The sequence below is a fragment of the Dromiciops gliroides genome, chromosome 2 (genome assembly GCF_019393635.1).
Source record: "Dromiciops gliroides isolate mDroGli1 chromosome 2, mDroGli1.pri, whole genome shotgun sequence".
Classification (NCBI taxonomy): Eukaryota; Metazoa; Chordata; class Mammalia; order Microbiotheria; family Microbiotheriidae; genus Dromiciops; species Dromiciops gliroides.
This window is the reverse complement of record NC_057862.1, coordinates 128,578,755-128,590,473: the sequence shown is the minus strand read 5'-3', so window position 1 is coordinate 128,590,473 and position 11,719 is coordinate 128,578,755.

Sequence of the window (11,719 nt, the reverse complement as noted above, 5' to 3'; positions counted from 1 at the left end):
ATTCTTATTCTCCTTAATAAATGCTTAAAAGCTTAACTCTTGCTAAAGCTTATAATTTATTGGTGACCACTCATTAGATATTTTAGACAGACTAGCTAGAATTTTAGCCCTTAACAGGTTATATATGTACAATCACATTAAACATATTTCTGCATTAGTCATGTTGTGAAAGAGGAATCAGAACAAAAGGGAAAAAAACCTCAAAAAAAACCTCAAAAAAACCCCCAAACAACAAAAATAAAAAGTAGAAACAGTATGGTTCTGTCTGCATTCAGAATCCACAGTTCTTTTTTTGGGATGTGGAGAACATTTTCCATCATGAGTTCTTTGGAATTGTCTTGGATCATTGTATTGTTGAGAAGAGCTAAGTCTATAACAGTTGATCTTCACACAATATTGCTGTTACTACACAGGTACATTGTAATAAATGTCAGAGGTGTGTACTGGGAATTGTCTGCTGTGTCAAAACAAAAATATCAATAAATTTAAAATTCCAGTTGTCCTAAAAGTCTTAGTGCTGTCCTAAGCTATTCAAGCTCTTATAGCCTTAATATTAAAGATTAAATATAAAAAATAAAAAATTTAAAGCTTAAATAGCTTAAAACCAAGATTTTTTTTGGTGACATCCTATATACATATGCTAGAACTTATTGGGGAACTCTACACTTATTTGATTCTTTATCTAAAATATTTTTGGAATTCCTGTTTCAGAATTACCTTCAAAACCAATTTCAGAACTACTTGAGAAGGTTAGTCTGATTGCTTTATTGTCTCACTTTGGACATCTGCATCTCTAGGCAACAGTATTTAACATTTCTCTCCCTTTAATCATTTAAAAATTAAATGCAGTCTAATATAGATGAACTCTATCATAATTTTCAATACCAAAAAATGTATTTCACAGCTTTCCCCAAAGTACCAATTATTCTAATACTAATTAACCTGATAAATTAAACTTGGTATCCATACTTTCTGGTAGAGAGGCCTATCAATGAGAAGCCGGAATACTCAATTAATTCTTTCTTGCAATCAAAAGGGACAATTCCGAAGATGAAAGTGACCTTCAACCCCAAGCATCTTGGGAAGGCACAGGATTCAGTCATCTGACTTGTTAGGAAGAAGAAACTCTGTTACTTGGGAGGGAGAGATATCTGAGCTTTCTCTCTTATGTTAACAAGAATTAGGAAAAGATATTTACACATGAAAGGCAGCAAAGCATTGGAGATAATTGAACTTGGAGTCAGGGAGATGTAGATTAGCTGTATGGTCATGGGTAAATCATTTAATCTGCTCTGAGCCTCGGGCAACTGTCTAAGACATGTTTAACTCTATAGGTGGATACTTGATTTGTTGAGTTAGGCACGTGGTCACTCACATTTTGGAATCTAAATCAATAAGATGTATGTAAGCAGGGCTATAAATAAGAGGAATAAGAGTTCATTTACAGGTTGTGATTTGAAGGCACCAGCCAGGACCCATGTCCCAAAGTATTCTGCCATCCATACCAGTGCTTGAAACTATTACTATTAGCAATTCATTTCCTTCATATCTTTAAACTTTTCCAGGTTTCACAAGTCCCTTTCTAAATCGGATGTGGGGGGAAAAGCAATTATGATCCTTAGCCAAATGCCAGCAAGAATGAAGTACAAGAATAGGTCCTTGGGCCAAGTGAGGCAAGGGTATCAGGAAGGAGAGATGAGAAAGTATCAAGGACAACTTTCCATTCTTCATGGTATCTTACTCCAACACTGACACCTCATGATATCTTCTATAGCATAAAATCCTATAATCATAATCAATATTCAATAATTGATTAAGATAGATCTACTTTGCGACTCGATCTGGATTTTTGTTACTGGAATTTTCAGAAGGACTTTGTTTTAACACTTTTATCTACAAACCAGTTCCTTGGCATGGATCCCAAGGATGCAGCATAGATTAAGGTACCAGTGTGTAACAGAATAAAATCCCAATTATTAACGGAAAACAATGACCACTTGAGGGGTATTACTTTTGCTTTAAAGGCTGTTCTACCTTGGGTTTCTCTTAATGGGATGAGGAACACAGGCCATGACTCTTGTATATAATACAGTGCTAATGACAGAGACTCTTCAATAATTCAGACTAATAGGGAGGTCTGTCTGAATTAGGGTAAGCATGGCCTTTGCAATTTTAGTCAGTCAGTCTGTCCACTAGCATTTATCAAGTGTCAGCTATGTGCCAGGCACTGAATTAAATGCAGGGGATACAAAGAAAGGCAAAAGTATTCACAGTATTCATTTGCTTATCAAATCTTTTCTTCATAGCTTCTTCATTCTTTTCCTGAACCCCAAATGTTCATGTACCTCAAGGGTTTGTCCTTGTTCTTTTCTTTCCTTTAATCTTTCCCTTGGAGATTTTATTTATTCCCAATGCTTCAACTACTACCTCTCACAAATGACTCTGAAACCCCTATCTTTAATCTTGATATCTGCTCTTAATCCCCGATATATCTTCATCTGGTTCTATAATGCTTACATTTAGATGTCCTCTTAAATTCAACATCAGTCAGTATTTATTAAGCTCCTACTCTGTCAGACACATGCTGAGCATCAAGTTCATAGTCTTTCCCGCAAAACCTACTTCTCTTTTTGACTTGATTTACCAAGTTTCTCCTGTTCAGAACTTTGGGATTCTTTTTTTTTTTTTTTGGCAAGGCAATGAGGGTTAAGTGACTTGCCCATGGTCACATAGCTAGTAAGTGTCAAGTGTCTGAGTCTGGATTTGAACTCAGGCCCTCCCAAATCCAGGGTCCATGCTTTATCCACTGTGCCACCTAGTTGCTAACTTTGGGATTCTTTTAGATACTTTCTCATTCCTCATTTATAGCCAAATCAAATTCTGTTGATTTACACCTCTTTAACATCTCTCAGATAGAAGGAATTTTCTCCCTGGGAATTCTCTATACCAGAGGTGTTAAACACACTGCAATACTCACGTTAAACATAAACACTTAGACCATGCCACGTTAAAATATAACTAGAAAACATTGAACAAAATACACAAGTACAATAGAATATAGATAATGTTAATTTTGTGATTTTCTAAGTCAATATTCAGCCTGCAGAAATCCTCATCTAAGGGAAAAGCTGCAGTTTAGGGCCTCCCTTTTTTCTATTTGAGTCTGACATCCCTGCTTTATACCAATGAAACCAATGTCCAGACTCACATGTGTTCCTACCTTTCTATTCCCATTGTTATCTACTCACCTGGACTATATTTGTTGTTGTCATTGTAGTAGTTGTTGTTGTTGTTGTTCTTCTTCTTTTTTGGTGGGGCAATGAGGGTTAAGTGACTTGTCCAGGGTCACACAGCTAGCAAGTGTCAAGTGTCTGAGGCCAGATTTGAACTCAGGTCCTCCTGAATCCAGGGCTGGTGCTTTATCCACTGTGCCACCTAGCTGCCCCAACTATATTTCTTCTAATAGGTCTTTCCACTGCCATCCATTTCATACTCAAGTCCATCCTTTATAACATTGCCAGAAGGATTTTTTTTTTCCTGCTTGTCCACAGATCTGATCACATCATATTCACTGGCTCAAGAATCTTTAGTGGCTCTCTCTTGCCTGCTAAGTAAAATTCAAACCGTTTTGCTTGCCATTCAATGCTTTTCATAATCTAGTTACAATTTACCCTTTTGACTTTGTTTCTTATTACTAACAAGGAAGCACTCCACACTTTAGCAAAACTGATCTTTATGTTTCAAGAATACACTGGATACCGTATCACTTATTTATTTATTTATTTTTTTGTGAGGCAATTGGGATTAAGTGACTTGCCCAGGGTCACACAGCTAGTAAGTGTTAAGTGTCTGAGGCCAGATTTGAACTCAGGTACTCCTGACTCCAGGGCTGGTGCTCTATCCACTGCGCCATCTAGCTGCCCCCTATCACTTATTTTTTAAAAAATTATTTATCTATTTTATCTATCTATCTATCTATCTATCTATCTATCTATCTATCTATCTATCTATCTATTTTTTGTAGGGCAATGAGGGTTAAGTGACTTGCCCACAGTCACATAGCTAGTAAGTGTCAAGTATCTGAAGCAAGACTTGAACTCAGGTCCTCCTGAATCTGGAATTGGTGCTTTATACACTACCCTCTCATTTCTACGCTTTTTTTTGTTATGCTTTTCCTTTGCCAAAAATGCCCTCCCTCCTCCACTTCACCTTTTGAATTTGTACCAATTTTTTCAAGCCCAGCTCACATGTCACTTCCCCATGAAGTCTCCCAGTGGGTGACTTTCTCCTTAATATCTCACAGAACATTTTGTTTTGCAAGTATATTGCTCTTTTTATGTAATATTGCATCCCATATATGTATGTATATATATATATGTGTATGTGTATACATATATATGCATTTATTTGTGTGTGTTTGTGCCATACTCCCCACTTATAAACTCCATGAGTGTAGGTACTATGGCTTATGTAACTTTTCATCTCACTCAGTGCCTCCACTTTTTTTTCCCCATTCTCTTCCAAACCCTCTCCAAAATGGATTTTGACCCCATCACTTAACTGAAACTGCTTTTCATAAAGTTATCAATTATCCCTCAACTGCCAAATCTGCTGTTTTTTTCAGTCCTTATCCTTCCTGACCTCCCTTTTCTACAGTATTTGACCCTGTTGACTACCCACTTCTTGCAATGGATAGAGTGCTGTTTTTGGAGTCAGGATGACCTGAGTTCATATTTTGTCTTAGATACTTATTAGTTATGTGACCCTGGGCAAATGACAACCTCAGTCTCCTCATTTGCAAAATGATGAGGTTGGACCCATTGGCCTCTACTATTCCATTCCAGCTCTAACTCTATAATCTTCTCTGGGTTTTTGTGATATTCATTAATCATCCATGTCACATACCCAAAGGCTCTGTCCTGGATCCTTTTTGCTTTTCTCTCTACATTCTCTCACTGGATGACTTCTCAGCTCCTCTGAGTTAAATTACCATCTCATTGCCAATGACTCCCATATCTACTGTATATATCCAGCCATCCTTTCTCTTGAACTCCAGTCACACATTATAAACTGTATATTAGATATTTTGAATTGGCTGTTCAAACTCAACATTTCCAAAATAGAACTCATCATATTTCTCCTCAAACCCACTACTTTTCCAGACTTTCTGATTATTGTCAAAGGTGCCACCATCCTTTCAGTAACCTTATTTACTTTTTCTGCTCCTCATTCTCACTCACTCCACGTATTCAATCAGTTGCCAAGCCTTTCTTTGTCTTTTCTATTTTCACAATATCTTTCAGCTATGTCTCCTCCTCCCCGCTCACATAGTTCAGGTTCTCATCACTTCTCACTTGGGGTACTGCAATAGCTTCCAAATTGGTCACATCCCTCTCTCAAGTCTCATCACACTCCAATCTAACCTCCACACAGCTGCCAAAGTGATTTACCTAAAGCACAAGTCTGACTGTGTCACTCCTCTACTTAATAAACTCCAGTGGCTTCCTATTGACTCTAGAATCAAATCTATACTTCTTGGTCTGGCATTCGAAGCCTTTCACAACCTGGCTCCTTTGTACCCTTCTGGTCTTCTTACATATTACTTCCCTCCATTCACACTGTGATTCTGCCTTGCTGACTCTCTTACTGATCTTTCCATATAAGACTACATCTCTTATCTCCATGACTTTGCACTGGCCAATTCCCCGTTCCTAGAATACACCCTTCCTCACCACAACCTCTCTGAATGCCTTGTTTTCTCCAAGACTAAGCTCAAGTACCACCTTCTACACAAAGACTCTCCTGGTCTCTTCTCAGAACAACCTTGTATTAATTCTGTGTAAAGAAGTAGCATGGAGTGGTAGACAGAGAGCTGGCCTTGGGTTCAAGTCTTGCCTCTAACACTGGGCTTTTAAAACTTTTTCCACCCATGATCCCTTTTGGCCTGAGAAATTTTTATGCGACCCCAGGCATATAGGCATATAAAACGCGTATACCTAATCTTTTACTGTTGCCAAATTTTTTTTGACCTCCACATTCAGTTAACCAATCCCATGTGGGGTTGTGACCCAGAGTTTAAGAAGATTTGCTCTAACACATCCTGCAGTTTGACCCTGTGCTAGTCACTTAATCTCTTTCTTTCTTTTTTTTTTTTTTGTAAGGCAATTGGGGTTAAGTTACTTGCCCAGGGTCACACAGCTAGTAAGTGTTAAGCATCTGAGGTCATATTTGAACTCAGGTCCTCCTGAATCCAGGGCCGGTGCTTTACCCACTGCACCACCTAGCTGCCCCTAATCTCTTTCTTTATGTCTTAAGCAGCTAAGACCATAAACTGAAGAGGTGTTAATTTGCATTGGATGAAGAAATTTTTTTAAATGGAAATTCCCTACTCCAATAGAATCATCCCTTTAATTTCTATTCTTATTTAATCTGTACGTATTTATATGTGTACATATGACCTTCCTCTGAATAAAAGTTCACTGAATGTAGGGAATGTTTTACTTTTGTCTTTGTATCCTCAGTGCTTAGTACCTATCAGATCTGTTGTTCTGTTTTTTCAGTTGTGTCTGACTCTTCATGACTCCATTTGTGATTTTCTTGGCAAAGATTCTAAAATATTTTCCTTTTTCTTCTCCAGCTCATTTTACAAATGAGGAAACCAAGGCAAATAGGGTTAAAGTGACTTGCCTAGTGTCACACAGCTAAATAAGTGTCTGAGGCTGAATTTGAATTCAGGTCTTCCTGATTCCGGCCCAGCCCAGCGTTCTATCTACTGCACCACCTATCAGTGTATCAAATAGTAAGTACTTAATAAATGCTTATGATTGCTTGTTTGCTGCATTTGATTGTATTTATTATCTATTGAGAGGTTAACACTTAATCAAGGTGAAGTCCAACTTAATGTCATCTGAGAGGAGTTAATACAGAATCATGTTTAAGCCTACAGTAATTGCTCCCCCTTCCCCCTTACCTGAGGTTTTCCTGATTCTTGCACTTTCTTTACTACACCAGAAAACAGCAGTCCACTGATTCTTTGAGGAGTGGGGTTTTGTGCTGACAGTCATTTCAACTTTATTCCATTTTCTCCTTTGCTCCAACAAATAATGCTCTTAATTTCTTGAATATATTTCTATTTCTCGAACAGCAGGATTTTTATGACTTGTTAGAGAAGTAAAAGGCCATTCTCAAAGGTCTTTCTTATCCTTAAAAAAACATCCCAGTCTCATCTTTTTTTTTTTTCCCTTTTTCTACTCTGTCTTTGAGTGAGCCCCTACAAGGGATGAAGTTCTTAGGATGGTGGCTGCTGATTTATTCCTCAGGCCTTAGGTAAAAGTGAGGCAATCAAAGTTTGTCTTTATAGCTCCAACCTCCTGTTCAGTATCCTTTTTCCTCAGAAGGCCTCAGTACCCCTCCACCACTCCCTAGTCAAATCCATTTTCAGATCCTTTACTAATGTGAAAATGACTGATAAAGGGCTTACACTGTAATTCCACCCAGGGGAATTTACATTTTAATAGGGATCTAAACTTAAGCTAAAGGGATTAACCTGTAAGGGTAAATTTTAGCCCTAAACCAAGTTGTGCATCATACCTAGCAGGCTACTCCTTATTTTTCAGAACAAGGACTACTCAGTAAACCTGGAAGCAAACAACCTGTAACCTAGCACCCAAGGTCTGAGGCTGGGAGAACACAGGCTCTAACACATCCTTCTTTCCCATGAAGTCTTCCTTTTTGGGGGGACAGGACTGCCTTTAATACCTTCTATCCCATTGGCCAGCCCAAAACAAGCAGAAACAGCAAGCAGGAGTGACCTAGGCCCAGGCTTTGCCCATTGCCTTCTGCCAGCCCCAACCCCAAGTCCTCTCCTCTCATTCTGGATGAGGAGTCGTTCTTGTTCCCTACTGTTACTTCCTGGACCTCTGCCCTCACTCAGCATTCCCTTCATTACTAAAATTCTGCTGCTTTGATGTCCTCTGAATTAAAATTTTCTGCCTTATTTAACTCAAGGAAGGTAAAGATACAACCCACCTTCTTTAGTTCATCACCTGGCTCATTGTCTTCCTGTCCTTACTATCTCTTGCCTTTAAACTAGGGACTTCAACATCCATGCTGATGTTCCTTCAAATTCCTTAATCTTCCAGTTCCTCTAGCTCCTTAAATCCCATCTCCTATTTACTACTTTACTACACCTTAACCACCACCTAGATCTCCCCATTATCCACGAGGGCTCCACTTTTTTAATAAAAATGCCCGTATTCCTCTCTATGATCATAATCTCCTTAACATTCTGCATTTCTTTCTACCTTATGTCTACCTATAATGATTTTTTGCCTTCATCTTAACCTACAATCCTTCCAACCTCCAGTACTTTCTCAGGCTATTACCCTTTCATCTGACTTCACTTTCTTCCCTTCAAGGTCTTAACCCAATTGTTAACCTATTCAAATCTACCTGTCATTAGTTCTCAGATCTCTCATTTCCTTTTCCTCAATCGTTCTTATTCAATATTTTGGCAATATCCCAGTTTTGTATTACTCCTACAAGCAACTTCTTCTGCTCTTTACTCTTAGCTAGTGACTAGAACTAGAGGAAATCTCACAACCATGCTGACATTACAAATTCAGGCTATCCAACTTCAACTAGTCCCTCAAAACAGGAATGTAATCTTTTACATTATTATTTCCTATCTCATTCTCCATAAAAGCTATTCCAAATATTTTCTTTTTTTCTAAAGTCTCCCACAGTTCCCTTCCCCCCACCCTCTCAGCTGAGGACCCCACTTCTAAGTAAGTATTTTTGTGAGAAAATTGAGGTCATTTGCTATAACTTCCTCTTCTGTTTTCTCACCATCTAAATTCCCCTTCACATCTCTTTCCTCTTCCCCGAGTCACAGATAAAGACATGGCCCTTCTCATTACTAAGACCAACCCATCAACATGTACCTTTGATACTATTCTCTCCTGTCTTCTACAGCAGAATGCATCTGCAATCATCTCTTCTCTTAATTTGCAACTTTTCCCTATCTATTGGCTCCTTTCCTACTGCCTTCAGATATGCTCAAGTCTTTCCTATTCTTAAAAAACCTTTGCTAGAACCTATGATCCCTTCAAACTAGCATTCTATGATCTCTTCCTATCTTCTTTTTCCACCAAACTCCCAGAAAAAACTATTTACACTTGTTGCCTACAATTTATCTCCTCTCATTTACTCCTCAAACCTTTTGCAATTTGGTTTCTTTTTGGAGAGCAATCTGGAATAATGCCCAAAGAGTCATTAAACCAACTTTACCCTTTGACCCAGGATTACTGCTACTAGGTTTATTTCCAAAGATGATTAGGGAAAAAGGAAAAGAACCTACATGTTCTAAAATATTTGTAGCAACTCTCTTTGTGGTGGCAAAGAACTGGAAATTGCAGGGATGCCCATCAATTGGGGAATGGCTGAACAAGTTGTGGTATATGGTCATGATGGAATATTACTGTGCTATAAGAATTGATGAACTCATTGATTTTAGAACACCATGGATAGACTTGAATGAAATAATGAAGAGTGAAATGAGAAGAACCAAGAGAACATTGTATACAGTAATAGCAATTTTTCAAAAGAACAGCTTTGAGAAAAATAAGTCATTTTGACTATTCTAAGTACCCAAATTAACTACAAAGGATGAAGGAAGATGCTATCTGCATCCAGAGAAAGAACTGATAACTGGAAGTTATAAACAGAAACTACTCTCTCCATACTCTTGAACTGAATTGTTCAAGGTATATTTTTTTTCTTAGTCCTTAATCCCTATTGATCTCTCTTGATTTGTGTATTTGATACCATTGATCACTCTTTTCTTCTTAGATAATCTTTTCTGTCTGGGTTTTCATGACACCCTTCTTTCCTGGATCTTCTATCTCTCTGATCTTGATGGTTTACTGGCTCATCATTTATATTATGCCCCTTAACTGTGGGTATTCATCAAAGCTCTATCCTATGCCCACTTCTTTTCTTTCTCTATATTCTTTCTCAATGATCTCTTCATCGCTTATGGGCTTAAGTATGATCTTTATACAGACAGTTTCTAGATCTACATATCTAGTCCTAGTTTCTCTTCTTGAATTTGAATTTCCCCATCACCAGTTGCTTATTGTACATTTCAGATTGCTTGTCCTGCAGAAATCTCAAACACAACAGATCCCAAACAGAATTCAATAGCACTCTCCTCAAATTCATCCATCTTTACACCTTTTTTCTTTTAAAGGCACCACCACTTTTCCTATCCCCCAGGCTCAAAATCTTGGTGTTATTTGCAACTCCTTATGCTCTTTAACTTCACACATGTAGTCAGTTGCCAAATATTGCCATTTCCATCTTCACAGAAATCTCTTGCATTTGACCCCTTTTCTCTACTCATAAAGTTACCATTTAGATCAGTCGTTTATCACTACCTGTAATCTGGTCTCCCTGTTTTTTGCACATGACACTGCTCATATCTGGCATAGAATAGCTTTTATTTCTCCCTAGATAAAATTCATAAAATATTCCCAGTAACCCCAAATAATTGGCACTTTTAGTTTTTTATAGGAGCCAACCCCCTTCCCATCTGACCTATAACATCCAGATAATTCACCATAATAAGAAAATCCTAGGTCTGGTCCTTTTCCTATGCCAGATAGATATTTTACTGACTTGCTTCTTCTTTAACTTTAGGGACCATTTGTGACATTCTTTTATTTCCAAGAGATGGATACTGACTAGAAGTTAATGCTTCTCTTTCTAGAAAGTTAGATTTTTGGGATCTTCTTTTCTTTTACCAATGTTACCCTGGAATTCTCCTTCTTTCTCTAGAAGACTAGAATTCTGAACTCTTAACCTTGGCATTGTCCAAGAAATCCTCCCTTTTCTTGCTAGATAGTTGCTTCTCAGAACTCTCAAACTTGGGGTTGTTGGAGGGGCAACCTGGAGGTTGATACTACATAAGAACTCCCTCTTCTTACTCTAGGAGGAGGAATTCTGAAACTTAGGGTCCAAGAGTTCTCCTCAGGCTGCATGATTTGAGAGCACATGGCTCTAGGAAGAACTGGGAAATTAACCAAGTTGGTCTGACTCTGATATTACTTTAAAAGCAAAAACAACACACTTATATTAAGCTTCAGGCTTATAACATGTTCTTCTCACAACAGCCCTATGAGGCAGGTAATAGAAATATTATTGTTCCCATTTGATAGATCTGGATGTGGAAGTTCTGGGATATGAAATGACTTACTCAGGCTCAAAGCTGGTAAGTGTTAGAAAAAGGGATCCAACTTAGGTGTTCCTGACTGTAATTCCAGTACTCTTGCCTGTCAATGTAACATGTATTACAAGCAAAGGGTCAAGTGGTTGTTTATATCTATAAATCATTGTAGAGAATCAGAAGTATGACAGAGGGTTATAGCCCTTTCCACCATGGCTTGTCTATCTAATCAGGAGGCATCTCAGAAAGACATTAAATGCTTTTGGGACCTTTGTTTGTGAATTGAAGTAAGGGATTTTGTTAGGATTTATGGCCCTATAGGAAGTTTTTCCTGATCCTATCTTATTCCCCTTGTTGGCCATTCCCTTTCCTTCCTCCATTGCCCTGGAATTATCTTATTTTTACTTGGGATATCTTTTCTATATACATATTGTTTTTCCACAGTAGAACATAAGCACCTTCAAGCAGGGACTGTTACAGGGTTGTTGTTGTTTT